General features: G+C 44.9%; 1 protein-coding gene across 6 annotated transcripts in view; it reads left to right on the forward strand.

The window, feature by feature from the left end:
- The first annotated feature begins 3,389 nt into the window (after positions 1-3,389).
- Positions 3,390-27,578, forward strand: part of TAOK3 (TAO kinase 3) — an 87,723-nt gene continuing 63,534 nt past the window's right edge. For 3 of the 6 annotated variants that reach the window (XM_030501464.1, XM_030501469.1, XM_030501468.1), the window contains exon 1: positions 3,390-3,587. The gene's annotated coding sequence lies outside the window, so the exon portion shown is untranslated. Of the gene's footprint in view, positions 3,588-7,516; positions 10,739-12,554; positions 13,164-23,615; positions 24,736-27,578 lie in introns of those variants that run through there. The other 3 variants (XM_030501465.1, XM_030501467.1, XM_030501466.1) reach the window with 3 other exon arrangements.

Below are 27,578 nucleotides of genomic sequence, written 5' to 3' on the forward strand. Positions count from 1 at the left end.
CCCGGTTCGAGACCCGGCCACGGCGGCTTGAGCCGAGCTCTCTGAACCAGGCTTCGGGATAAAGGGGCTTTGCCCCGACCTCCGGAGACCGCGTTGTCCCGTTTTGCCACCAGGATGGCCCCATCTGCCATGAGAAGCCGGGATTACAGGATGCAGACCTCTCCCGCCCAGGATAAGGACGGTGCTGTAACTTGTAAGGACACTTACTCCCCTCCTGCCTATTTTATCTTTAATACAGGAATTAACTCCTGGTCTTCCACGCTCTCAGCAAAGCACCGTCACTGTTCTGTGATCTCGCATTCACCCAGGGGAAGTAGGTGCTTTATGCCAAGAAACAGCAGCTTCTGCAGGAGGAGGAACAGGTTATCCCCCTGACAAGGCGCTGCCACGCATTTAAGGACCAAGACGCAGAACCTGCGGCGAGATTCACACACAGGGACTATTCACACCAGGATCCCACCCCATAGGAAAATACCCCTCAGTGATATTTCAGGCTGAATGTCTCATTTAGCCCCTTTTCTGAAGATCTAAGTCACCAACGAGGAACTAAGTAGCCTTGCTGCCTCCAGCAGAGCCATGCTAAAGCTTCCCTCAGCAGTTGTGAGGTGCATTCCTCAACTGAACAACTTACTGACTCACTGAGATGCTATAAACACCTCACCATGGGAAGGAAAAGAGGTTTTATCTAAAGCAGGACTGAGCCCAAAAGCACTGCCACACTTCTGCAGGCTCACTGAACCCGGTGTTCAGCCGCTGCGAGGAGCTCCAGGTCACACTCTTGTTCTGGCAAGACTCCTAACACCACATAGCAGGCACTTTGCTTTCCTGCAGCTCACCCCAAAGATCTGTTTGCCCTGGCTGACAATTCCTAACTCAGAACACCCATGCCAAGCATGGTCAAAACCACCTTTTCCAGGGAAGCACAGCCAAAAGCCAACACTGAGCAGTTCCCAGCACTCAGTGTCCCATTTAAAGCAACCCTTTACCTTTCTCCTTGCTCAGGGCTGCCCACAGCCAAGGGGAGAACAGGAACGGGAGCAGTGGCAGCTGCCACATGGCACCAGTGAGCTGCCGGGACGCCCACACTGCACCCAGTGCCCATGGGGCTGTCCTCTTCAACTGTTCAAATAACTTGCCCAAAGTCGTACAGTCACACGGTTAAAAACAGAGATAGGACTGGCTAAAGCCCTCTCTCAAAACTAACCAGAGCCCCCTTAATGCTTTATAAACACTATTTCCCCCATTTCCTGCCTGCATCTCTTCCATCTTTCCAACGTAAGAACACGGAGCTCTTGGAGCAAGTCTAGAGGAGGCCACGAAGATGCTCCTGCAAGCCCGGTTCGCACTGCTGTGGGTCCCAAACCAGCTGCAAGTGTGTCTGAACCAAGGCTGCCCTTGTGAGGTTAATTTACCCCACATGACACTGCCTCAGCACTTTGCAGAAGCTGTTTTATCCCCTGAGAGCATCCCACCCCTCACACATCACATAAAGGTCTGGTGCATTTACTAATGTGAGGGCACACAGGAACCCTTTGAAGCGCAGGAGCTGTGTGCAGCCAGTGAGTAAGAACCTGCACACAGCTGCTGATGCAAAGATTTTTAGCTCATTCTGTGGTCAAAACTGGAACTGCACTTGCTGCTGCTCCCTCTGGACTAATTCCTCATGTTTAATATTAGCCTTCTGGAGACACCCTCTACTGTCATCTCTCAGGCATTCAGTGGGAACCCAAGGGAGGAGGTTCAGCTTTAAGGAATGCCCTGTTTCCCTTACAAATGCACAAGCTTAACTGTCTACACCCCAAAGAGCTATCAGGGAAAGTTTGAACTTCTCTAACAAGCTGTTGTTCTTGGCTCCTGTTTTCACCAAAGCTGGTCTTCTCACCCCAACTTGTTCATTGTTTTATATACACTCAGTCTAAAGAAAGATTCCTGCCTCCTGCTTTGTCAGCAGCAGCTATTCACAGAGTAGCTGACAAAAATCCCAGTCACTGGGTTTTTCATTCCATTTGTAAGAAACAGAGAGAAAAAAAAAGGTTATGAAGCTCAGCTTATAAACAGAGATCACGGCAGCTCATTTATTGTATGAATTAGATGACTGCAATGAGGAAACCTGTAATACAGTGCCTTGGCCTTTGAAGAACAGACAGCATACCAACACCACCACCACCCTTGGCCTGGAACACAGAGCTTTCAAGTTGCTGGACCTTTAGTTTCAAAGGGCTGCGTGATGATGGCCCTATGAGAACAGCTTCAGAAACGAGTTCATAGAGAAAGGTTGCGTGAGGTACTGATGGAAGATACAACTCTGCTCCTTCAGTTTTGTTTAGCAAAGAAAAGGCAAGCAATTAAAAAGAACTGAAAAGGAATAAGCAAGTGTCTAACAGCTATAAAGAATTGTTTGCCTCTAGATTCGGAGGCTGCAGAGGACCACAGTGTGGCAGAAATCGCATTAAACCACCTTACCCCGTCTTTTCTCTGAGCTCTTCCTAAAACCAGACCGCTTACCCACTGCTCATGCTCCTCATTCTCCTCTGAGGCTTTTCCTCCTTCAGGCAACACCACTGCTAAGCCAGAGCAGAGCTTTTCACTTGGGTTTTTGTCACTAGGGATCTCTCCCTGCTGTGACCCACCACAGCACCCACAATCACTGCCGAAGATCCCCTCACCCTCCCCACAGGTACTTAAAGCCTCGGAGCTGCCTTTTCACTGAGTCCGACACCACCCCACACACACACCTGGGCCTGCTATGGGCCCCAACACTGCCTCACATACACACACTGGGCCCGTTACGGATCCGCTATGGGCCCCGACACCGCCCCACACACACACCTGGACCCACTATGGGCCCCGACACCGCCCCACACACACACACCGGGCCCGCTATGGGCCCCGACACCGCCCCACACACACCTGGGCCCGCTACGGGCCCCGACACCGCCCCACACACACTGGGCCCGCTACGGGCGCCGACACCGCCCCACACACACCTGGGCCCGCTACGGGCCCCGACACCGCCCCACACACACCTGGGCCCGCTACGGGCCCCGACACCGCCCCACACACACACCTGGACCCACTATGGGCCCCGACACCGCCCCCCCCCCCCACACACACACCGGGCCCGCTACGGGCCCCGACACCGCCCCACACACACTGGGCCCACTACGGGCCCCGCCGCCAGCCCTGACAGGACTCTTCCCGCCAGGCTCTGAGGGGCAGCCCCACTGCAGCCGTTAACGGCCGTCCCGGGGCAAGCGCAGCGTGCGCAGGCGGCTGGGTCGAGCGCCGATCCTTCCTCGCTGCGGCGGTGCCGCTCCGCCGCCTCCCCTGCGCAGCCGAGCGCCCATGGCTGCTCCCTCCCCTCCCCTCCCGCCCGCGGCGGGCAGGCCGTGGAGCCGATCGCCGATCTCTTGGGCGCGCCTGGCAGGGGGAGCCGCACCTCAGGCGGCGGCGGGGCCGTGGCAGGAAGCGGCTGGACGGGGACGGGCCGGCGGACACTGTCCTCTCCCTTCTCCTCTCCTTCTCCTCTCCTCCCGCCTCTCTGCGGGTCTCCGCGGACGTGTCCCGCTGCCGCTGGCCGGCTCCAGGTGAGGCGCGGCGGGGGGAGCCGCGGGCACCGGCTGACAGGCGGGTCCCGCCGCGGGGATGAGAGGGGGGGCAGTGGTTTTTGGGGCTAAAGAACCACTTTGCCGGTGCCGGGGGGTGCCGGGTGTCCCGCGGTACCTCACGGTGCAGCTCCCTCAGGGGCGTGCCCGCGGTGGGGCTCCCCCCCCCCCGGGCTGCAGGGTTGGGGTGAGGCGTGTGTGGGGTGCTGGGGGTCCGCGGTGGTGGGTGCAGGACGAGCGGCTCCCTGCAGGGCTGTGCCGGGGTCCGGGAGCGGTCCGGGAGCTCGGTGGGAAGTTGGAGGTACCGGACAGCAGAGGGGGAGCTGCGGGGCGGGAGGGTGGACGTGAAGAGAAGGGGGCAAAGCGGCTGCTTTGCCTTCACCTGCAAGGGGGGGGACACTGCCCCAACGCGGGTAAACGGCGTTTGTTCATTCGGGTTGTGTCTCGGTTGGGTTCGTGAGCGAGGCGTTTGAACGGCGCTGGTATTGGCCTAGTGAAACTCAAGCGCAAAGGGGAGCTCAGTTGCTGTCAGCTTTCTTGAGGCTGAGTTGGAAGGAATTGCGTAGGTCTGGTCTTAGCAGATGGGTCTGTCCTCTTAATGACATCGAGAAATGATTTACTGTAGGTGCTGAATGTCATCTAGCAGTACTCATATTTGCGTGGGAAGGAGAAAGGAGGAGGACACTAGGCAAGTACTAAGCCCTTAGAATTTCATTTTTTATATATATATATATATCCTCTAGTCTTGCCCCCTCCCCCAGCAATATAAGCAGAATTAATTCCCTAATCCTATAACTGATACTGCTAAAATGTAGTAGCGCCTCAGCAGTATCAGGTTTTCCCTGGTCACTTCCTCAGCCCGGGCAGCACAGCTCGCTATTGGGGTTCGCTGTCCATAACCAGCGTGTCCTCCCTTGGGCTGTGCTCCAGCACTTGAACCCTGAGCTCATAGGTGTGCGGAGTGCTCAGCTCGGCACACATCTAGTGGCAGCTGCCATGTTTGCTTAAAAACAGCCAAACAGGAGGTGCTGGTGTGGCCTCCCTGCTGCGCCGGAGCCTCCTCGCAGGAGTTTACCCATAGGAGAGCTCTGCTCAGTTCCACTTTCTGGCCAAGAGGCTTTCGAATCGCACCACCCACCGTACAGGACTGCGATCTAACGCAGCAGTTGGGGGGTTACGGATTGATGTGGGACACTCCTCACCTCTCCTGTGGAAGCTGTTTTAATCGCACAGCCTAATTAAAAGTTAACTGGGTAAGAGCGCAGCAGGGCTGCAGTTGATGGTGCTCGTGTTTGGGTGAGGGTAAGTGGGCTCCAATCTCCAAGGTCTGTTTATGTGTTTTCAACGAGTGTTTAAAATGCTGCGGTGCTTAGAGTGATGTAGCTTATTTTGCTAGTGGTCATTAGTTTAATGTATCTTGTACTAGATTTATTAGAGCACATGTGTTGGTATTGCTACATTGATAATGGGTTGTTTGTGGAGAGAAGTAATACACCACGCTTTTTCCTCTCTGTGCATGTCTTTAAAACTGTGTTATTTCTGGTAGCTAGCTAATTCTGAGCTCCCAGGGAGTAATGCAACAATATAGTGTTTTAAATCTAAATACCTGTTCACAAACTCTTCTTTAATGTTGAAATTCATACAAATATCTGACAAATATCTTTTCTGCACTCACAGTGAGGCTGCAAACTGTTAATATTGGCATTAATGTGTAGTTTTTTGAGGGTTTGTCAAATCAAGTTTTCTTATTTGTATCTTCCTCTGGCATCTGAAAACTTGAGCTTGGCATCTGAAAACTTGAGCTAGGTTGTTTCCATCTTCCCAATATGAGGGTTTTCAGGTTGCAAATTAATTCTTCTGTATGTGTAGTATTTACAGTGATTCTCTGTAGGTAGTTTTGCTTTGTTACATTCATTATCAGTTAAAAAGGATCCTTGTGAGTCAAAACTTTTAAAGATGAGCTATTTCTCCTTATGTTCATTCTCTATATGGACCTTGTGTCAAGAGGCTTCTGCTGTTCCATGTGTGTTGCAGGATGGGGTGGTCTTTTGACAGAAGCGGGCTCTGTCTCTTCTGACTAAAATCAGCTGTCTACAGCTCTTGTCTGTAGGAGAACACTCTGTTGGTGTGTAGCTGGGCTGGAGTTTGCTGGGCTGACAGAGGCTGCTGAGGAACCCCTGAGGTGGGAAGGAGAGGGGCAGCAGTGTCTGCTGCACAAGGGGTAGGCTCAGTGACTTTGGACCAGGAACACAGATTAGTTCTTTTCTCCATTTACAGGCTTTTGCTCCAAGTTGTTCTGCAGCCTCATGAAATGCTGCAACATTCAGGCTCTGAGAAATGACAGTGGAGGAGATGTTCATGAAACACTGTTCCATTTTACTAATTTGTTGATTTTACAGGAAAATACCCTTATTGTCTAAGGTTGATGTTTTTAAATAGAAAAGTGACCTTTTGTTTTAAGAGAGAGTTCAGATTCTTTTAACAGAACCACTCTGGTTCAGTCACAGCGTTTACAGCAAACTGAGCTTGAGTAAAAGTGCAATTTTGATATCTCAGCTATTCGAGTAGTAGATTTTTATAAAATTATATCTCAGCACATGCTCAGCTTTTTTAACAGATGTGCTTTTACACAACAGAGGGGGAAAATAGAAGAAGTAAACCTAAAAGAGTGTTTTATGCTTATGATTTTCAAACTGCTTCCTTATTTGAAGACCATTGATTAAACCAGCCTGATTTGATTGCCTCTGGCTTAGTGCTGTGTAATAAACATTGAGCAAGTGCGTTTCACCTGCTTGTTCAGGAGTTCTTTGCAGGGCAGCTCAGGGAGTTTTCCTGACACTGTCTTGTTATCGCACTCTGAAATCACTGGGTAGGTTTGTTTTACTTTATTGAGTGAAACATGCTGTAGAAAGTATTGATCTGATAAAACTGGGGTTCCTTTTACACTCTGGGTAAGAAGGAGGAAATATCTCTTCCTATTTTTCCATACGCAGCACATGTTCTGGTGTTTCACTTGGATCTGCTGCCTGCGTTCACAGCACACGCAGCGCGATCGCACGGTGCACACTACGTAAAGTCATCACCAGTGCTGCACACCAGGAACTGTGATCTGTGAACCTCAGCTCCTGATTAATGAGCAGGAAAGTTGAAATAGAAATTAAAGTAAATTAATTGTCATCCAGCTTCTAAGCTCCTGAAGAATGCTAAAATCCCGCTGCCCTCCTAGTTAGTTGTGATACTGTGACAGCTTCTGTTGCCTCTTTGTAAAGCTCCACTTCACAGCATTAGAGAGCAATGCTTCTAACATGGCATCTTCTCCTCATTCTGTAGAGCTATTCCATTGTTATTTTATTTTTACTTCCCATTGGAAATGTGAAAATTTTATGTTTACAGGCTGAGAAAGTTGGGGCTGTTCAGCCTGGAGAAGAGAAGCTGCGTGGAGACCTCAGAGCAGCTTCCAGTGTCTGAAGGGGGCTACAAGGATGCTGGAGGGGGACTCTTCATCAGGGACTGTAGTGGTAGGACAAGGGGTGATGGGTTCACACTTAAAAAGGGGAAGTTCAGGTTAGATCTAAGGCAGAAGCTCTTCCCTGTGAGGGTGCTGAGGCGCTGGCACAGGGTGCCCAGAGAAGCTGTGGCTGCCCCATCCCTGGCAGTGTTCAAGGCCGGGTTGGACACAGGGGCTTGGAGCAACCTGCTCTAGTGGAAGGTGTCCCTGCCTGTGGCAGGGGGTTGGGACTGGAATGAGCTTTAAGGTGCCTTCCAACCCAAACCAGGCTGGGATTCTACAAACAGTAAAGGTCAGTATGTTTTGCTCTCAGATAGAAGTCGCCTGGAGTCCTGCCAGTATTTGGGTTTTTTTAAAAGAAGTGAATGCAAAGAAGTTACTGAAATTAGGTGGTCTGAGTGGCTTGAGTAAGCTCATTCTTACTGAGGATGGCAAGGACTGCATTGGATTTGGGCAGTTTGGAAGTTGGCTTGTTTATATCCTCATTCCAGTGTTTGTGTTGTCTTACTGGACTTTCCCTTTGTGTCAGAAATTGTTCGTTTAATTTGTAAGGGCAGGGAAATTTCAAATTTAATCTAGGTAGCTTACAAAACAAGTTTGTCTGAGCTGTTAATGAAGCACTTATGCCCTTGAACAGGTAATAGCTTGATGTGGATGTAATTACTATTTTTTCCCCCACCTCAAATATTAGGTCAAAATGGACTCTGGTTTCTTTCAAATTTAATGAAGCCAATAGTGAAGTGGGAACGTGCAGTTGCATGTCTTCCTCCTGAGCTACAAAAGGCTTTCAAATAAGGACATTCTTACAGTTTGCCAGCTTAATTTCAGTCTGTCTTTCCGAATATTAGTATAATTGGGCATGGTTGGATAGTGGGGGTTAGTTGGGCAAAGCTAGAGAACGTAACTCATTCAGCTGAACTAATCTTCATCAGGTTGCCTTTAAAGTTTGGAACTAGTGAATCCCCCCCCATCTGCACCCCCTTTTGCTGTCACCCTGTTAATTCTGATGCTGGCTTACCCAAGAGACCAAGTTATTCCTCAAAAGAAGGGCACATGGTGACCTTGGCATGCCATGGCTTCAGGCCTTCAAGACTTTGATTCGGCACAAGCAGCTGTGGCTTTGGGAAGAGAAAGCTGTTTGTCACTTTAAGCGTGGAGATGTTACCCCCAAAGTCCTGCATAAACTCTCTAGGAAGCTATCCACTGCCTGCTGTGTTTCCCTATAGCCTGACATGCAAACATGGGTTTGTTTTGGCTTTGTTTGGGTTTTTTACTTTTCTCACAGACTACTCTCCAGAATGACTGTGATGCAGAACGTGGCAGATGCCACGTTCCAGAGAAACTGCTTTGCAGCACTGGGAGGAATGAATCTTCTATGTAGTGTACATATTTTCACAGACATTAAGCAGTTTAGATGAAAGGTGTTATGACTACCAGATATTATCATCATTTTATGAGCAGGATGTCATTATTAGATTGGAATTGATAAATGGGTGCCAAATTTTGCGCATGGTGAGGCTGCTTCTGGAAAGATGCAAATAGTGTGCTCACTCCTACATTAAAGCTCTTTTTTTCCCCTTAATTTTAACTAAACGATCTGCAATTCTGGTACACAGAATCTGGCCTAAAATTGAGCAGATTTATTTGGGGTTGCTTTTGAACGCTGTGAGAGTTTAAGCCAGATTTACAGAATATAGTCACTAATGATTCATGTTGAGATGATGTTTTTCTTCCTTGTAATGGAACATATGGGACCACACAGCATATGGTGCTGCTGAAAATTGTTAAACGCAGAGCACTGATTTATTACACAGCAAAAAGAGTTTGGATTTTCAGTCTAACACTGAGCAGAAAGCTTTGTAAACAGCTCTGGCTGCTGCTGTGTGGTGGATGTGCTCCTGTGTGCTAGTGGTAAATTTGTAAAGAATTCCTTTAAATGGATTAAATTGGGGTTCTTCCAAAAGCTGTGGATGTGCCCGTTGCACTGGAGGAAGTATGAGAACTCAGTGCACGTTTCATTAAACATCCAGATGGGGTTTTTTGTCTTTATATGACTTCTGGAGGGGTTTTTGTGGTGAGGCAGGTGGAGGAGGAAAACTTACACCTTGATCCTTCCAGTGCACAAAAGAAAGTAGTAAAGTGCAGGTACAGAGAACATGAATTCTGGTCGTCTATTTCCTTGTGCTCTCCTGTGTTTCTTAACTATTTATCTCTTAGATGATGATAATCTCTTCAGAGCAGGCATCACTTCTGCTGTGGCTTTGTAGGTCTTACTGAAGCTCATAGGTGCTGTAGTAATAAAGATGATAAATAGTTGTTCATAAGAGTACGTTGAGTAAGCTTTATCAAAAAGGATTTAAGCAACAACAGGAACCTTCATTTAAACCTTAGAATGGGGTTTGTCTCTTTTCTTCTAATAAAAACTTGACTCTAATTTATCTGTGAGCAGTAAAGCACTGGTTAAAACAGATTTATGCCAAATTTGGTGGTACTTTATCTTTAGACCAGAGATATGTAATATCTGTAAGAAAGTATGTAAATCCTCTCTTAACTTTAAGGGTTTTGCATAAAAATCAGATGAGTCTTATTTACTACTTGGTTTGTGACAATCTGCCTTCCAGTTCAGGATTTCTGGTGTGTTTCTTAATGCTTCTTTTCAGATAAAGTTTAAGTGTGCTGTATCCTTAAGGAAAAAAATATGTGACAGCATGAAAACGTGCTGTTATTTAATAAAAGGAAGTAGTATCTATTGCTGAGGGAATTAACTAATGACCTCTTGTTGCCATCGCCTTCAGAATCTTAGATCCTCCCTTCGCTTGCCTCATTCTTAGTCATAGATTGGAAAAGGAAAACAGGCTTTTTTTTTTCCCCCTCCCAACTCTTAAGCAGTTTCTCAACTTCAGATGAACTGATCATTGACTTAAAACATGCAAATAAACTGAAATAAAGAAAATGCTCCCTTTCCCCTTGCAGAACATCTTAGTCTCGAATGAATTTTAACTTATTTTTAATCTTACCATTGGTTGTCGTGTCAGTTTTAACTCCAAGCTTCTTTAAAAAGAGGGGGGGAAAACATTTCTTATCTGGCAAGTATGCGAGTGGCAGAGGAGATAAGATAATGGAGCCCTAAATGTGAGCTGGGATGGAAACAGTCTCTGTTAACAGGTCTCATCCGCTTTGCCCCAGTCAGGCGGTGCTTTACTGCATGCTAATGCAACCAGTTTTGGCATCCTGGACAGAATGCACTGAATTTTCACTCTGCTCCTGCTTTTGCATTAAGAGGCCTGATCCTGAAGTGGGAGAGCCTCACGTTTTCATACCCAGGAGTTTTTGGTCATTTGGGAAGCAGACAGCCAAAACCATGTTTTTTACGTACCCATAAAAAACCTGTAGCCACATTTTGCTCCTACAGTGAGGAATAGAAATAAAAGAAACATTCCAACTCATTGTTCCACTCAGGCAGCTGTTTCTCAGTTTCTTGTGTGCATTTCCGTATGGTGTCTTTTCTCTGTGGAGGATCCCCTTGGAAGATAACAGGCTTTCCATTTCCAGCTCTTCCCAGAGACTAAAAGATCCTATTACAGTTGTAAAGGTCGCATGTTTCAGCACTTCAATGATGGCCCAGGTACGTGGGACATAGTAATACAGGTATCTAAAACCAGAATAAATGAGTAACTATTGGAATTACTTTTTTAACCTCACGAAGTCTTATTTTTCCTTTGTTTATTCTGCTTTTGCAATTTTCAGTGTTGTATTTTAGGGGGTTGCCTTGCCAGAAATATGTAGTTTCAAGTGAAGCTAGACTCTTACAGAGGCAATGTAATGTTACAATGAGAGGCAATTTTTGTTACAAAATCACTACTGGGCTTAGTATTTTGCTGCAGGAAATGTACTCGAGGAATTAGCCCTGCTGCAGGTGTTGGAAGCTGTAATCCAGAAAAGAACCTGGTTCTTTGTGGCACTGTATTAACATGAAATAAATCAAAATACATTGAACTCGTGCATTCGAGAGCTGGAGAAATTGCAAGTAAATGTGTGATAGACAATAGCAGCAGTTCAAATCATAAAGGCTGACTGAAATGCTCCGAATTCAAGGTCTGTTGGGGACCTTTTCTGTGTTTCATGTTTCCAGCTGCATGTTACAGTGAGATTTCTGCCAGGCTGACTATGATCATTTAGTGCCTCAGAATAAAGTAGCAGCAAGTTGCTGACTAAGGCTTGGTTCTTTTTCCTGCTACCTGAGTATTTTGGAACAACATTGTCTATATTTTTGAGCAGTCTTTCAGTTTCTTGATATGCTGAGCCCAAACCAGCCAGTGGTGGTCAGATGAGGTTGTGGTCTGATCTGTTACACAGTTTGTATTGGATTCAGGCTCTGGAGACATCCAGAGAGGCAGAGGGACAAGAACCCCGGACTAGTGACATGTAAGCTGGTGACTGGAGCCCCAGGCTACCAGTGCAGCTCTGCTGGTGTTTAAGGTCAACTCCTTGCAAATATTTTAGGCAGGCTTATATTCAAATGCTATTTATAAGACCAGACTAATTTCTTTCTTCATAATGATGGCCTTTTGGCTGATGACAGGGCTGGAATCTGGAAGATCTGGATTCTGCATGGCACTAGTCAGCTGCGTATCCACAGGGAAGTCGTTTGCTAGCTTTTGCCTCAGTTTTTTATCTGTATTTAAATGAAAGGAGAAAAAAAAGGTTGAGTAATCTCTGCCTCACAAGGCTGAGAGAGCACAGTTAGTAGCCTCATGCTGTGAGATCTTTGGAAAACACTATAGGAATGTTCAAGGGGCTTATTATGGTTAAGGCCCTTGCAATGAGAGAACTGGTTATACCTGGGTTATTGTTAGACCATTCATCAAGGAGCTTTAATAGCTGCAGCTATGATGGGAGCTGTTCCTGGCTTCATCTGCAATTACCCTGGGTAGATACAGGCTGCTTCAGTACCGGAGCACAGTGCTCTGGAGCAGAACTGGAGCATCTGCATTCATGTTTGAGTCTGCCTTGAGCACTTCATTTCTGCTTCATGGCTGGGTTTGCATGCAGGTCATGCTGTAGCCTAAGTGAATTTTGGAAGTTTAGCATCATGATGATTACTTATTCTGCCACTAGTGAGCCCTTAGCACTTTCTTGCCAAGAGAATAACTATATATTCAGCTGAAATTTCCCTGTGTATCTGCCTGGCTCTTTTGATCTGCCCTGTTTGCACTTTGTAAATTGAACTAAACATTACAATATATTAGGCAAGAGAAATTTTAGAGCACAGTATTAGAATCATAGAATCAACTACATTGGAAAAGACCTTTAAGATAATCAAGTCCAACCTTTACCCCAGGACTCCAAATACACCACAAAACCATGTCACTAAAGCTGTATTAAAAGGTATAAACCAAATGTTAAAAACCTCTTAAGGTTTGGTGATGTTCAAGCTCAGGTTGTCTTTTGAGAAACTGTGAAACTTCTGTGTGAATGCTTATGTTATAGTTGTTAAAAACTCATTTGGTCGTGTGTTTATAAAGTATCTGTTAGAATTTGATCTCCTGGCCAGCATTAGAATAAGCAGCTAGGCAAGAAAAGGAGAAAAAAAACATTTTGGGAAAGACAAAGACTGGATATTGGGGTTTTCCAAAACTAAATCTTGTCATTAGCAATGGTACCTCATTAAACTTTAATGACTCTCAAAACTCAGCAGTGCCACCCTCATGTGCTTGAAAGTCAAGATACAGTCATGACAACTGAGGTCTAAATCCGGCCATTTTCATTTGTCTTTGGAGTTTCATCTCTTCGTGATTTTATCAGTAAGTTGTTTTCTGTGTCTTGATAGATTTGAAATGTATTGACTGAAAGGAAAACCAGACTCAGATTCCTGTTGAAACACAGAGCTTGAGGAGGTGAGGATCAGGGGTTTGGGAGCGTGGAATCGATTGTGAATGTAAATGACCATGAATTTTAAGCTGACTTAAAACCAGCTGTTACTTCAGCCCTTCCTTCCTCCCACTGAGTTGTGGTGGCACAAACCTTTGTGCTACTAGAGGGTGATACTGGTGAGAAAACTGATCCAGCTGCAGAACACCTGTAGTAAAGGCAGAGGTCTGGGGTAGGAACAGACACATGGGGAATGAGGATGGGGTGGAAGGTAGAAGCTTCCCCCTGGGGAAGTAGAGGCAGCAGTGCTAAATTACACTGTGAGTGATCTTTCTTACAAAAATAAAACACTATTAACAAAACCCATGGTGGAGTTTAAGTTAATGAGTAAACTGGCAAGTTTCACTTTCTGTTTCCTGTGCCCTGGTTGGGTCTAGCAGCACTTGTGTCTTCCCACGCGGTTTGGAGCCCAAGATGACTTGAATCACAATTAAAACATCTCCTTTCACTGCGTTTTACCTTATTTTCTGACCTGTTTTTTAAGGAACCCAAGTTTGGTGCTTTACATTCTTCGCATGTGCTTTTACTTTAAAATGGGTCTGTGTTCAGATATGTGATACAAACAAGGAAAGCCTTTGTGAGAGGCTGATGTATTTTGCTGTGTGTTAGTCACTCAGTGTTTTATAGCCCACATATAACAATATCCCTGCCTTAAGAAGTGGGGGGAAAACCCCAAGCAGAATGCGTGTCTCATGGGCACTGAGAATACTGACTGGAAGATGATGCCATGTAAGCAAAGGGGTGTTACCAGACACAAAGTTTTATTTCCTACCCAGGTATGCAATTGTAAAATGTCTTCTCATGGCACCATATGACAGGCATCATATGAAGGTGAAAAGTTATTTCTTAAGTCCCATTTATTCTTGAGGTGTGAGAATTACTTGCAGTATATAACCAAGAACCTAAAATTAGACGAGGAAGCACCAATGCATATTAATTTTCTTCAAATGGACTCTTTCATTAATGGAAATGAGGAAAGTTTCTGTTTTCTTGCTTTCTTTTAGGCAGATCTGTAGTTGAGGTGAGCAGTACAGCACCTCAGAAACCTTCCCGAGCACTGCTGAGCTTCCAAAGCCATCCAAGGAATTGGTGGTGAACGTGTAAAGAACAAACCATCTCAGTTCAAGAACATTTGCTGCTTCTGGTGGCAGGGCCTCCCCATCCAAAGGGCATTTGCAGCTGCTCTCAGTGAAGTTGTGGGTAAAAGTCTCAAGGGCGTATAGAGAGGAAGTCAAAGAACTTTCATATTCATGATCTCTGTCTTCCTGGTTGCCTTAAACAAAAAGGACAGTTTCATTTGTGTCATCATTCATAAATTAAGAACTCTCGTGAAGCTCAGCTGAGTGTCTGGATGAAATTCCCTGTGCTTTTGTGCTCCTGCCGCTCGGAAGCCGTGTGGGAGCTGGTGAGAGTGTGGATGTGAAGAGTTATCTTCATCCTGGCTGCCTGGCAGGAGGAACTTCCTAGTGCTGACGTCGCAGAACCACAAATGTTTGCTAGTACTATTAGTAGAAGGGGGATGGAGGGTGGAATTTACCTCACCCCAGCTGAGGTCTGGCTTAAGAGGACTGTGCAAAGCTCAGGATGACCTAATGAAACGGGTGGCTCTGCACTCCCAGGGGTCTGTCCTGGTTGGAAACAACAAGCAGGAAGAGTTGCGGTGGTTGGTTTGGTTTGGTTTTTAAAAACCAGGCTATTTAACCCTGGGTTGTTGCACTTTGGTGGTTAACTGGTGCCCATTCCCATGCAGTAAGGAAGATTTTGGTTACTGGTTGGGTATGTGGCACACCCTGCCCAGGCTGCTGGCTCTGGAGGTGGCTTAACATGAGCTGTGTGACCTGGAGCCATCGCCTGGTCTCACTGGGTTTCCAATCACTCTTTTTAGTGTCAGGGTATCAGTGGAGCACAAAATCTTTTGAATAACTGTCATGTGATTTATTATATCTTACGGGGAAACTGTATATGATGTGGGGGGGGGTTATATTCATGTCTTGGTGCAAGCTGCCCCTTTGTTAGGGCAGCTCAGAGGAGAATACTGCCTTTTTACTGGAAGCTTCCAAAGATTTTGGAGAGGGTCTTTGCTGCTTTTGTGTATCCCTCTGATGTCCAGAATCACCTTTTGAGTGGGACAGCTGCACAAGTGAGTTTTACTTTTACATTTTCCTAGGTTTTCTGGGTTTTTTCTCCTTCACCCACTATCACTATCCTCCTTAATGCTTCACGTTCAAAAATGAGTATCAAATACAGCTGAAATGTTCTCCTTGAACGGCTGCATGTTTGGAGGGAGTTGATCCCTATACGATGAACGTGCTGATGTTCTACAGTGAGGTTTAATGACACATGTGGGTGGAGGGAGCAAACCTCAGAAATGAAAATTGCTTTTCTATTTTATGACCAGTCAAAATACTTTGGAATGAAAAGCAAAATGGAAGTGGAGTAAATTGATTGTAATTTTTTTTTCTTTTAACCACTTGTACCAGGAGCTTATTTTATGTAATTACTGGGGTGTGACTTTAAATCCTGGGCAGGACTTTGTGGCTTGTTTAACTTCAAGTGCAGCTTCTGATGTTGCAATGAAGAAGGAAGTGAGTGTGTGTGTGCTTGGGGAGGGGGACAAAGCAGCAGTTCTGCCTCGTTGCATAAGGTGGGAATTGCAGCTGGCCGGTTATTTTTAGCTCCCAACTATCTCGTTGTCAATGTGAATCTCTTCCTTTTGCTCTTTTTTCCTTCTTTTTAACCAGAGTATTTGGTGAATGGAGTTGTCAGCTATTGTTCTGAAGACTTTTTTTTATTACCAAGATACACTACACACCGGTAACTTCTTCACCCCAATTTAATTCATTACACATATCAGGCTTTTGAAAGCTCCAGAGCTGCAGGACTGTGTGTGATGCATTTCACAAGTATCTCTGTTTGCTGTTGATTTTTACAGCTGTGCATCCATAGAAAAGAATATAAGCAGAGTAGAGATTGCAAGGAAAGGGGAGACCGTGTGGATCTTGTAGCTGGAGAAACAGGAGCTTAATTAAAGGGAAAAAAGTAAAAATAATGGATCTCTTTGAGTATTTTTTATCCATTTTGATTATTTATTATCCATTTTGATTAATGGATCTTAATGATTTTACTCTCTCCTTGCAAAAATATGCAACAACGTGTTCATAAGGACTTTTTCATGGGTTGGAGGGAGAGGCAAAAGATACCATCCACTTCCATCAGTGCGATTACCAGTCACTGGCTGTAGTAGTGATTCATTTTTGTTTGGTGGTTCATCCTGAAGAGAGACATATAGAATGTTTCCATTTAAGCTCTCCAGCACAAAAAAATCTGTTGATTTTTGCCATAGTGGGTGAGCTTTCCTTCCTGGGATCAGGTGTGCTGCGCTGGCCTGAACTCTCCACCCTCTGAAAGCTCGTGGTGTGCTATCAGAACACTGAGGGAGGAAAACGTTCTGACCATTTAGCTTCAGGGTTGCTGGTCTGAAAATGCACTGTTGTTATAACAAGTTTTCTATATGCATACAGCAAAGTTTTCCTGGCTCCCTGCGTCTTCCCCCCATGTCAAATGCTACCAAAACACAGCAATCCCTAAGTGAACTGCACAGCGATGTGCACTTGCTGCAGCATTAGTAGCGTCTATTTCAAGCTTGCTTAAAGAAAGCAAAGGAGGTTTTCCATAGCTGGAAACCCTCTGCCTGCCACAGTAAGTACCATGAGTAGTACACACGTGTTTCTGTTCCAGGTAGTATCCTTCACCCTGTGTTAACAAGGGGGAGGCTGGGGATCCCGAGTTGGCTCCTGGTGTGTGGATAGGCCCAATTGTGTTGCTGCTGTTTGTGAGGAATAGCTGTGAAACCAGCAGCGCACTTCAGAAAGGCTTGTGCACAGCATTGGGAATTCCTGTCTGTATCTGCTGACCTGTCACAACAGCTCTTAAAACCAGCAGTGATCAGAAGAGGTGAAAGCTTTCTGTGTGCAGGGGAAGGTGCCCTGCTGTAATTTTGGATGTGAAGGAGCAGAGGTAGATATGGCTCATGGTAACCTTTAATAGACAGTGCGCTGCTGACTTGGCAGTGAAATGCTGCCATATTATCATAGAATGGTTTGGGTTGGAAAGGACCTAAAGATCATCCAGTTCCAACCCTCCTGCCATGGGCACTGCGGTACCAGGGCATATTGTTTCCATCCTTATTTACTCTTAATGTGTTCCGAGATTACTTTTATGCTGCTTTAGCTGTCTCATGCTGTCTGGCTGTGAAAGTCTGAACACTGACAATCTGGAGCAGGGTTTCTTCTCTCTTCTCTCTTCTAGATACTGTCTTTTCCTCTGTCAGTCTTGCTGGTTCTGCTGCTCTCACTGTCTTTTTCTCTGCTCAAAGATCATTTCATTCCCTGAGCTCATGTTAGGCTCCATCTACCTTTGCAAATATGTTTGTGGTGGCTCTTTCATGTCTTGGTGAAGAAGCTGCGTTGAAATCTACTGTGTCTGATAGCAAATGAGAAGGACCTGATGGGGAATGCTTTCAATTACTGGTTGCATAAACCAGCTCTGGAAGGAAGTGCAGGGCCAGGAGGCATTTCCAGGCCAGTAAGTGCAGGAGTATATGTAACAGTAGCTAAATTCCTAAACTGTAGCAATTCCAGAATCTTTATGTAGTAATCTGGGCATATTCCACTGTTTTCAGAAGCAGCTTTAAAATTTCATTCTCCCTCCTAAATTCTGTGCCAAATGATGCGTTTACTGAATCGAATCAAGAAACCTCTGGTGGTTCAAATGGAAATCTTGAACCCACGTGTAAGACTGACACATTTATCTGCTGAAGTGTGTAACTTGCAGCAGGTAGTTAAGCAGCTCCACTGCCTGCCTTGGGACTGACTTAACCCCAGATCCCAACCCCTCAGAGCTTCCAAGGACAACTGCTTACCAGAAAACAAACCAAGTTTTGCTGTGCAATATGTGTGAATAGCTGCTGAGCATTGGAACGTTTGCTGGCCTGTAATTAATTTTATTTATGATGTATTTTGATTTGCTGTCACAAATGTGCTTCAGATGAGTTCAATGTCCTTTCCTTTTTGTGCCACTCATCTTGTTCCTCATCCTTAAAGTCCTTGTGCTCTGTCTGTCCGTGTTTTGGCAGACAGTACACTTCGAAGGACACTTTGGTTTCTGTGTAGCCTTTAGAATCTACCAGGTTTGTTTAGCATTTGTCTTGGGTTACCCTTTGAGATTTCCAGGGCATTTGGTGTTTGTTTTGGCTTTTCAGTTATCTCACTTTTTCACTAAGTCCTGTCTTTTGGTGATGGGTGGTAGGATGGGAGGATTAGGATGTTCCTGGAGCCTCAGCTTGGAATGCTGCGCTTCAGGGTGCACCTGGGGTTCTTTTTCCCTTAGTCTTTGTGTTGAGTGTGTGATTGAAAGGACTAAAATCAGCGTGATGATAGAAATTAAATAAATGGTTAAATGTCTTATTTAGATGTGAAATGACATTGCTGCTTGACCTTCCCTTAGTGCTTCAGGGTATTGGCCCATGTTTGGTGACAAAATCCTCATAGTTCTGCTCCTGGTAGTGGTGGGGCTTCCTCTACTCAGCTCATTTATGAACTTTTAAGCTTGACACTGACATTTCAGTTGCACGTTTGAGAGTATTTTACACTCTGCAGATATAAACATCCCTGGTCATATTTACAGTGTAGTGGTTGGTTAATAAATGCACCCATGGGGAGCTGTGGGGCCATTGCCTGCTGTGTTGTTCTTAACATGCCATGGAAATGGTTCTGTCTTCCTGAGTAACACTCATACAGCAATAATGGACATGAAATGTTTCTTAAAACACTTTTAAAATGCCAGTGCTCATATTCACCTGTTGACTGGAGTGAGGAATGATGCAGTGCTGAGAGTTGGTGGTCTTTGACTTGAAGGATTCATGCAGATGTACTTCAGGGGGGTTTGTTTGGGTTTTTGAAGAGCATTTTGAAGTTACACATGTTCTGCATGTGCATAATAGGGTGCCCGAATTGCATTCTGTGCTTAAATCTACTTATTCATTCCATACCAGCACGGGTAAAATCTTTGGATCCTCCCTTTATCCAGACAAGGTGAATATAGAGCTGCAGTGTAGGGTTCCTGATGCCTGTTGGTGTAATTTAGCCTAGACTTACTGAGCTCTTCGTGCATCCTGCACGAGCCCCTCAGGGATGCTGTGCTGTGTGAGCTCTGTCAGCTGGAGATGACATTGGAGCAACCACATCACTAAATGGATTCTGCGGATGTTCTTCAGGTGGAACTTCAATGTTACTGCTTGGAGGTAATGCCCAACCTCAAACCTTCTTGGTTCTGGAAAACCAGTTCTAGTGAGCGAGGGGAGCAGCAGTGGTGAACTTTTCTCCATCAAACAGTTGACCTACTTAGAAGCCACAGTTTTATTCTTTGTAGAAAGGAAAATAAAGCAGTGTTGCAAGCACACCTTATAATATCCATAGTTGTGCTTATAGTATAGACACTTCTTGTACTAACACCAGCTCTTCTGCATGCAGTTGAGGCGTTACTGGAAAGGTGAAACACAGCAGATGTGTGATGGCATTTTGCTGAGCAGGGTTCCTGGAACAGCCACCTGTGAGCTCTGCTTCAGGCTCCCAGAGATCAGTTTGACAGATCTTGGTTTTGTTCTGGCTTGTGTTTCAATAGTGTTTCCTGTAGCAGAACTTACAGTACGTTAGGGCAGATTTTCGCCTCCCCATCTCATGTGCTTTCCTGTTGCTTTAGGGAATTTGGATTTGTGGGATGGTTTTGCAAAGCAGGAGGGACCTGGGATTTGAATGGATTTACATATGTAAAAGTTTTGGTTATAATACTGAGATTTTGTATCTTCGTCTTGTCTGTGTAGTGCTGATTACAGCTAGAAACAAGATCCTGGATATACTAATAGGTATTGATATCTTTTCATTCTGCTTTGATACCGAATGAGTGCTGCTCTGCAAGTGAAGGCCACGTGATGTCTGAAAAGAGAAGAAATACTGATCCAATTGATACTCCTTCAGAACTAAAACCAGCTATGGATTGCTGCAGTGCAGGGCCATGCCTTTGTTGCTACCAAGTGTAGTGATCTGGCACTTCAGCACAAACCCTTAGTAAATATTTGTAAAGAATTCCAGCTACTTTATATCAGGTTATACATGAAAATCCTCTGATCAGGAGGAATCTTTCAAAGAAAACCCAGTGGATGGGGGAAACCTCATCTTGAGGTACATCTCATGCTGGCAAGGAGGTTCTGTGAGTGCTGGGAAAAGCTCTGTGTGGTGTTATAGTCACCTTTATCACCTGATATAGAAGATTTGCTTATGCAACGTTAAATAAAGTTTAGAATATGCAACTTTATAATGGGGTGAAAGTTTCCAGTTGCTGCTTTGAACTTGCTCTTACACTTCTCCTTACAGTGCTGCTGTGGTAATGAAACCCTTGTCAACAGCCAAGTACTAAGAAGTTCTCTTTGTCCTTGTAGACACACTACTACTAATTCATTACAATAGCATTAAAGACTATTCAAATTTGGTGCCACATTTAGCTAAGGAATATATATTTAACTTCATGCTTGGAGAAATTCAGTGTAACTATTGCAGATAAATGGGGTGCTGTCCCATCTTACAAGTGTCTTCTCTAATGCCTGGTCCATGGTTGTGCAGGAAGCTCCTGACTCTGAGAACTAATTCTCAGTAAGATCATCCTCCCTCTTATGGGTTATTATTGGGGCAGCAAATAGTTTTTTGTACTCAAATGTAACTCTGCAGCCACTCTGATGGTGAAAAACGGTGCACGTTGCTCTGCTCAGTGCTCGGGTGTGAGCAACTGTCCTTCCAAGCAGTTCAATCTAATGGGGTAGGGTGTTGCTGGTGTGTGGTGGATTTAAGTTCACTCCACTGACAGATGAGGATGTAACTTTCAGGTACTCTAAAAGGAGGTGGAATTTCTCTTTTGTCCTACTGGATTTTTATCAAGAGTCCTGGTAATTCAAGAAGGGCATCTTGTACACCCTGACGGTGAGGCTGCTGCATTCAGTAACTCTAGGAGGCTGAAGGCTTATCTGGAAGTGTTATTAGTTTGCTACTTCCACACAAATGTTTGAGCCCTTGTTATCATATTAGAAGTCAAACCCAAAAATGTATCATAGCTGGAAGTACACAATCAATGTTCCAACACAGTGTAACTGAATCTTCATCGAAATCCTGTATCCTCCCAGCTGACCATGGAGTAAGAGTGTTGAAATTGGTCAAAATAATATAAAATAACTTCATAGAAGGTTGGGCTGGATCTTGAATTTGTGCCTAGCAAAAGACTCATCTCCTTAGTACCTACTAAAGTAATACCAATTCTATGTTGTCAGTGAGGTTGCATTCCTTCACTAGAAGGTCATCTGGTAGCTTGACCTGACTTTTAAAGTCCTTCTAGTTGTGACTGACCAACCTCACACCTAGAACTTGGGCAAATACGGATTTTACACATCCCAGTCCCTCTCTTACAGAAGGTCGTGGCAGACTGACTGGGAAGCACGCGAGGGGAACATAACCACGTTGCTTTTAAGTTCAGGACAGCTTGGAGTTTACTTCTGAGGCCAATCTAGAGGCGGCTGCTGCTGTGGATGTGTCCTCGGAGGGGTTTTCATGGGATTTGTCAAGCATCTAAGAGGAGGAACAGAATGAACCAGCTCTGCAGTGTGAAGGTTCTGGCTGTCAGCAGGGGAAATGAGAAGTGTCTCTGTGAACAGGGGTCGTGTGGGGACAGGGCAAGGAGTGTGCCTGTGGAAAATCAGCCATTTCTAGTATAGGCTTTTGGAGTGGAAAGAAGTTGGAAGGTGAGAAGGAGCTTGAGCCTTCATAGTGTTAGACAAACCAGAAGCTGTGGGCAGGGAGCTGGGATGATTTAGAGTTTGGGGAGGGACAGATGTGTTAAAAGATTACACAGTTAATGATGCAGCACTGAAAATGGAGGCAAGTCCTGTGGGGTGCTGAAGTTCTGTTGTGTATTTACTTTCCTCCTTCAGAATGTCCTCAAATTCATTCATTTAAATCAGTTTTTCTTCCAGTCTCTTCTGTCCTTTTATGTATCCTGACAAAATTTATGTTGCATTCAGATTAAACTGTGGAATGTTTTCCCAAAAGAATTTTTCCAATCCTAATCTCTTACTTGAAATCTGCAGTCAGTTGTTGAACGTAATGTGCAACTACTGATAGAAGTTATTTCTTCTCCTTTGTGTGGGTGCATTACATAGTCAGATCCCTGCTTCAGTCTTTAGCTGCCTAAGTATTCCTAGAAAATACAGGGAATTTCCTATCGTGACTCATCTTACAAGTAGCAGATGCTTCGTGCTCTCAAACTATGGTAGTTTCTGGAGTCTCAATAAATATAATTGAGTGTTGGAGACTCAAAAATATATTGGATGGCCTTCATGATTACACACTGCTCCTATGGCTTCCTTTTTAATGAGGACACTCAAGTGAGATCTTTCTGAAGGTGATTTCTTCCGTTTCTGGGCTTTAGCACTGCTGTGAAAATGCGTTTCCACTTTGAAATTTCATTTTCAGCCTCCTGTCACCAGGGAGCAGCTCTAGTTTTAGTACCGAATAGGTCTAAGAGACAAGAGACCTTCCCCATCTTTTCTTTCTTTATTTCTTTTCTTTTACACTCTTTCACCCCAGGGGTTAAAGTGACTTTTCAGCCATATGCCACTCACAAGCAATTCAAGCCCAAGTCCCTCATCAGAAGTAGATCGTGTCGCTGGCAGTGGGTCTGTGCTGCTCTGGAGTTTCTGGGTAGCTGCACATCTGGGGTACAGGAGAAGTGAGCCTGCACATGCAGTGCAATTCCCTCTGCAGGGCTGAAGAGCGTCTTGTGCTGTAGCTTCATGTTCAGTGTGGTCACATCAGGGCAAATCTGGAGCTTGGGCTCCAGAGAGGAAGCTCCATCTTGTACCAGAGATGATGGGGATGCAGCCCTGGAACACAGCTCCCCCCGTTCTGCCATCTGAAGGGGCAGAGTGAGAAGAGAGGGTGGAGGAGAGGACCGAGGCGGTTTGAAGGGATATCTGAGGGAGTGGCTCTCCTGCAAGCTGAGTGTGCAAGATACAGAGCTCTGGCTTGCGGAGCCTGAGAATGGGTTCTTTTTCCAGCATCGTCCAAATAAAACTGACCTGCCTCTTTCTTTCAATGTGGAGGCAGAGATCCCGCCTGGAGGCACACGAGGCACTCCAGGGAAGCCCCGGAGTGTCAGTGGAGTGCTGTCATGTCCAGACCCACTTTCAAATCCAAGAGAGCCATGAGGCTTGCCCTATTCTGGGTTAAACAAGGGTTGGCTTGCTGAGGGTAAAATGGAAAGCTTTGGGAAGCAGCTGGAGGGCAGGCAGCAGGGCTGTTAGGGTGCCGGGCTCTGGTGATGCCCTTGCCTAGCTCCTTTGTGTAGGAGAAGCTATGAGACCTGGAGACACATGGCCTTCTCATGCTTAGGGAAGATTCCCTGAATTTGTTCCCATGGTTGTCCAGGGCCTGTGGTATTTGCCTTCCTGATGTGTCTTATGAGTATATTTCAATTTGGGACAGCTCAGGTAAGGAAGGTTGCCCATCCTTGTGTTGGTAGCTAACGTGGAAGTGGACAGAAGAACATTGGCTGGGCTTTCTCAGCCGCTGATATTGGGTGCAGTGTTGTTATGAGGGCAGCTCTGCTGTTCAGCAACACTAAATGAGCGCAGTGTGTACCTTATCTTCTTGGGCACACAGTGAAATATCTAAGGAAGGATAGAATTATGTTGTTACTTGAGGTTTTCATGGGAAACAGACACGTCCCTTTAAGTGCTTTTCCTTCTACCAATCCTACTGAGTGGTGCCTCCTCTAGGCTGCAGAAATGGGCTTTTCCTGTAGCTGCAGTAGAGAGAACAAGCAGCAGTTCTTGGTGGAAACCTGGGGTGTTGCATTCGTAACAAGGAGCCAGTTTTGCAGAGCTAGGCACAGTTCCTGGCCCGTTACTGCTGTGGGAGGTGTAGAAGGAGGAAAAAGGGAAGCCTGGAGCTGCCCCTTGCTGCTGCACTGCACTTCCTTAGCAGAGCGCGATGAGGAGAAGGTGGTTCCTCTGTTTGGCTTCGTGTGTGTTTAATAGAGAGTTTAATAAGCACAGTGTAGGTTTGCTCTGTAACTTCTTCGTGCTCTCTCATTCTTTGCCAAAGTTTGTTTCTGACCAAGGAGAGGTGCATTTGTGTGTTTTCAGCAGTGTCTGCATGCAGCATGATTTCAGATGGTTTGAAGCTCCTGTGTTTGTGTGTGCAGGGTAACTTCTGTGATTATGTATTCCAGTGGGATTGTTTTTTCCCAAGTCACAACATAGTGAATTTCGGCTGGGTTAGAAATGTGCAGCTCTGATGTACATTGTTTGTATCCAAATATTTGGTGCTTTTCTTTGTAGTTACACTTCTGAAAGTGTTGATTTTTTCCAGTATTGTGAATATTATGAAGAGAAACCTGCAAAACTCTGGGTTATTTGACACTGAAAGACTGACCAGAAGAGTTCAGTGCAGCTTCCCCTGAAGGGTTTCCCTCCTTGGAGGCAACTGCTTTAAAATTGTGAGATATATTTGATATACTGAGTTGGATGGAGCTTGGAGCAACCTGGTCTAGTGGAAGATGTTCCTGCCCATGGCAGGGGATTGGAACTGGGTGAGTTTTAAGCTCCCTTCCAACCCAAACCAGGCTGGGATTCTATGGTATACGTGTAGAATTCATGGTAGCTCTGATAATCTTTATTAAGGCCTTCATTATATTAGATCTAGTTATACATTTATAGGATGTATAGATTACTTGGAAGACCCAGAAAGGAGTTCTTCCCCAGTCTTCCTGTCTAGAGGCTGCTTTCCCCATGGGAGGCATCACTGGGTGCTCCAGTACAGCACTGACCATGGTACAGGTGGCTTTCTGAAGCCTCTCTGAACTCATTCAGGAGTTTTGAGCTGACAGTAAAACATTGAACTATGCTGAGTTTAGTAGTTAACAATAGAATTTTTCCTTCTTTTAATTACTGGCAATATGCCCCAGTGTGCAGAAACCCAAACTTCATTCATACAGCATCTCAAAGATGTGCTTAAAACGAACCAGGACAAGCTAATGGGTGTTCCAAGCTAACCTGTGACTGAGAAGCTGTCCCTAATGGACCATACTCATCACTTAGACACCGTAGTGTGTAGAAAATACAGAATTATCTTTTAGTATTTCAGTCAGCTTTGAGTATCTTGCTAAATATATGAATATATATAGTAGGAACATAACTGAACTATAATCTTTTGGCTAAGTTATGGGATACCTTCGGTTCATTATGCTTTAGATGCTGAATCCATAAAATAGGCCTGTTAATATGTACATGAGGCAGCAAGAGCTAAAATAGTGCTGGAGCCTTCCAAAACCTGATAATTCCTTGATTTATTCATCAAGCAGGGAGCATAACTCCTGAAAATTTGATCAGGTGCCAGTTCCTTCAGTAGCCACTCGAGTCAGAAACCTTTTTATAGCTGTGCTACATCTCTGAGCACTGTTGGGCTTAATGAATGTTTAAGACTCTCGAACAGAACATGTCATGGAAAGAGAAGCTTTTCTAAGGGAGCACAGGGAAGCAGGCAGGAGGTTTGCTTCAGGAAAGGGGAAGGCAAAGGATGTACCAGCATTTGGGTAAGTTTGTGTCTATTCTCTCTCTTTAAAATATCCTGGTTTTAGAGGATTTCTGTTATTTGGGGTGTTCAGGTGACGTGTGCAGAATCCTTCTGTGTCAGAATCCTTCTGACATGTGCACAATCCACAGAATGGGGACTTCTAAATATCTAAAGGCAATTCTAGTATAAAAAACCCAAAACCAGCCTTGTTAAAAGTATGGACCCCTCACAAAAAGCTTCTTTTCTGTGGTGTGAGTGTGGCTAAAACCTGATAAAATGGTCATGAAACTGCTCAGAGTCAGGCAGAGCATTTACATTTCTCCCACCTGCAAACCAAAATAGTACTTATGTTCTCTCAAGGGTGAAGTGTGGGGACCCTTCTCTGGAAAACTGAGCATCTTATGCATAAACCTGTTAAGAAAAAATACTCATTTTGGGATCCATGAACACTGTCACTTTCCTGCACAAATGCCTTCAGTGCAATGCATTATCGAGCAGCAGAAAGCCTTTATCCTGTGGGCATGTTCAGTGCTGCTGCGGTGAGGTTCTGTGACACTCTTTATCAGTAGGAGATTGTATTTTCTTGTATTGAAAACTTGCTTAACAAAGGTACCAAACACTCAAACCTTGTTTCTCTGCTCTTCCTCCTCAACACATTCCTCCCAAAGTCAGAGTTATGAATGACAAAATATCAAATGGAAAAGAAACTAATCACAAAATAGGGATGTTTGCATAGATGTTTGTATAAATTTAACAGGGGGAGGGGGAGAAATTGGATTATTTCTGAAGAACTTGCCTTACTATTATGAAGGGTGTGTTTTGTGGTTGTCTTAGACCCCTGTATCCCACACAGATATATTTCTTAGGAATTTAAACTATGATCCATACCCAAACAGGTGAAGGTCTGGCATCAGGAACAGAGAGGAAAATGGAATGTGGGAATACAGGTGTTTTACCCAGCACTCAGATGGGAAAAGGACTTTGGTTTGACTTAATAGGAAGCAGAACTGGAAGAGACTGACAGAAATGCCTGACTTCTTCTGATTTAAGTCCAACATCATTGCCTGCAGGGGAGAATACTGTTGGCAAAGAAGTGCCTGGTGATGAAAGCTTTACTGTAGTAGTTAAGCTTAGTTGTCTTTAGATAAAAACCTCATGTATTATTTAACCTCCATTCAGGCTCTTTTTTTCTCCTGGTTGAAAAGGTAACAAGTAGGGCATCGAGATCCTATCGGTGAATGAACTTTAGATGTTTTATTCAGCAAAAAGCCTATTTTGGTTTCTGTTAGAAAAGTTTAATGGCTTAATTGCATGAGACTTTAGATCATTTTACTATGCTGAGGTTCTTCTGCAGCCTTCAAAGGCTGCTTTGTTTCCTGTTGCTGCCAAGGCGAGGTTTGTAGAAAAACGTAGTGGAGGATATTTTTTTTTAATAGAAAATGGGGCTTTTTCTGGCAAAAATCAAGCTCAGTTGTGTAGGCTTAAAATAAAGGATGCTCAGCCATATCTGGTGGGCTTGATCTCCTGCAAAGACAGCCTGGCTACAGCTGAGCATGTAAATAAGCCATTTATAACTAGGGCCTTGCTCACACAGTGATGTTAACTTGATATTTATCCTCAATATCCAAATAAACAAAGCTTGAAGTGCTCAAGTGATGCCTAAACATGTCTCTTGAAATCATTAGGCTACTTACAGCTACTCAAGTGGCTGTGTTTTAATCCAGAAGAAGGATGGAGTCTGTGTGGTTTGTATACACGAGGAACCTTGCAGCGTGTCTGCTCTTAGTCAAGCAAAGCTGATGCTGAAGGATGAGGAGAAACAAGGTGCTGCAGTATGGACCCATCCCCGCTGGGTGCAGC

The sequence above is a fragment of the Strigops habroptila genome, chromosome 11 (genome assembly GCF_004027225.2).
Source record: "Strigops habroptila isolate Jane chromosome 11, bStrHab1.2.pri, whole genome shotgun sequence".
In the NCBI taxonomy this organism is placed as follows: Eukaryota; Metazoa; Chordata; class Aves; order Psittaciformes; family Psittacidae; genus Strigops; species Strigops habroptila.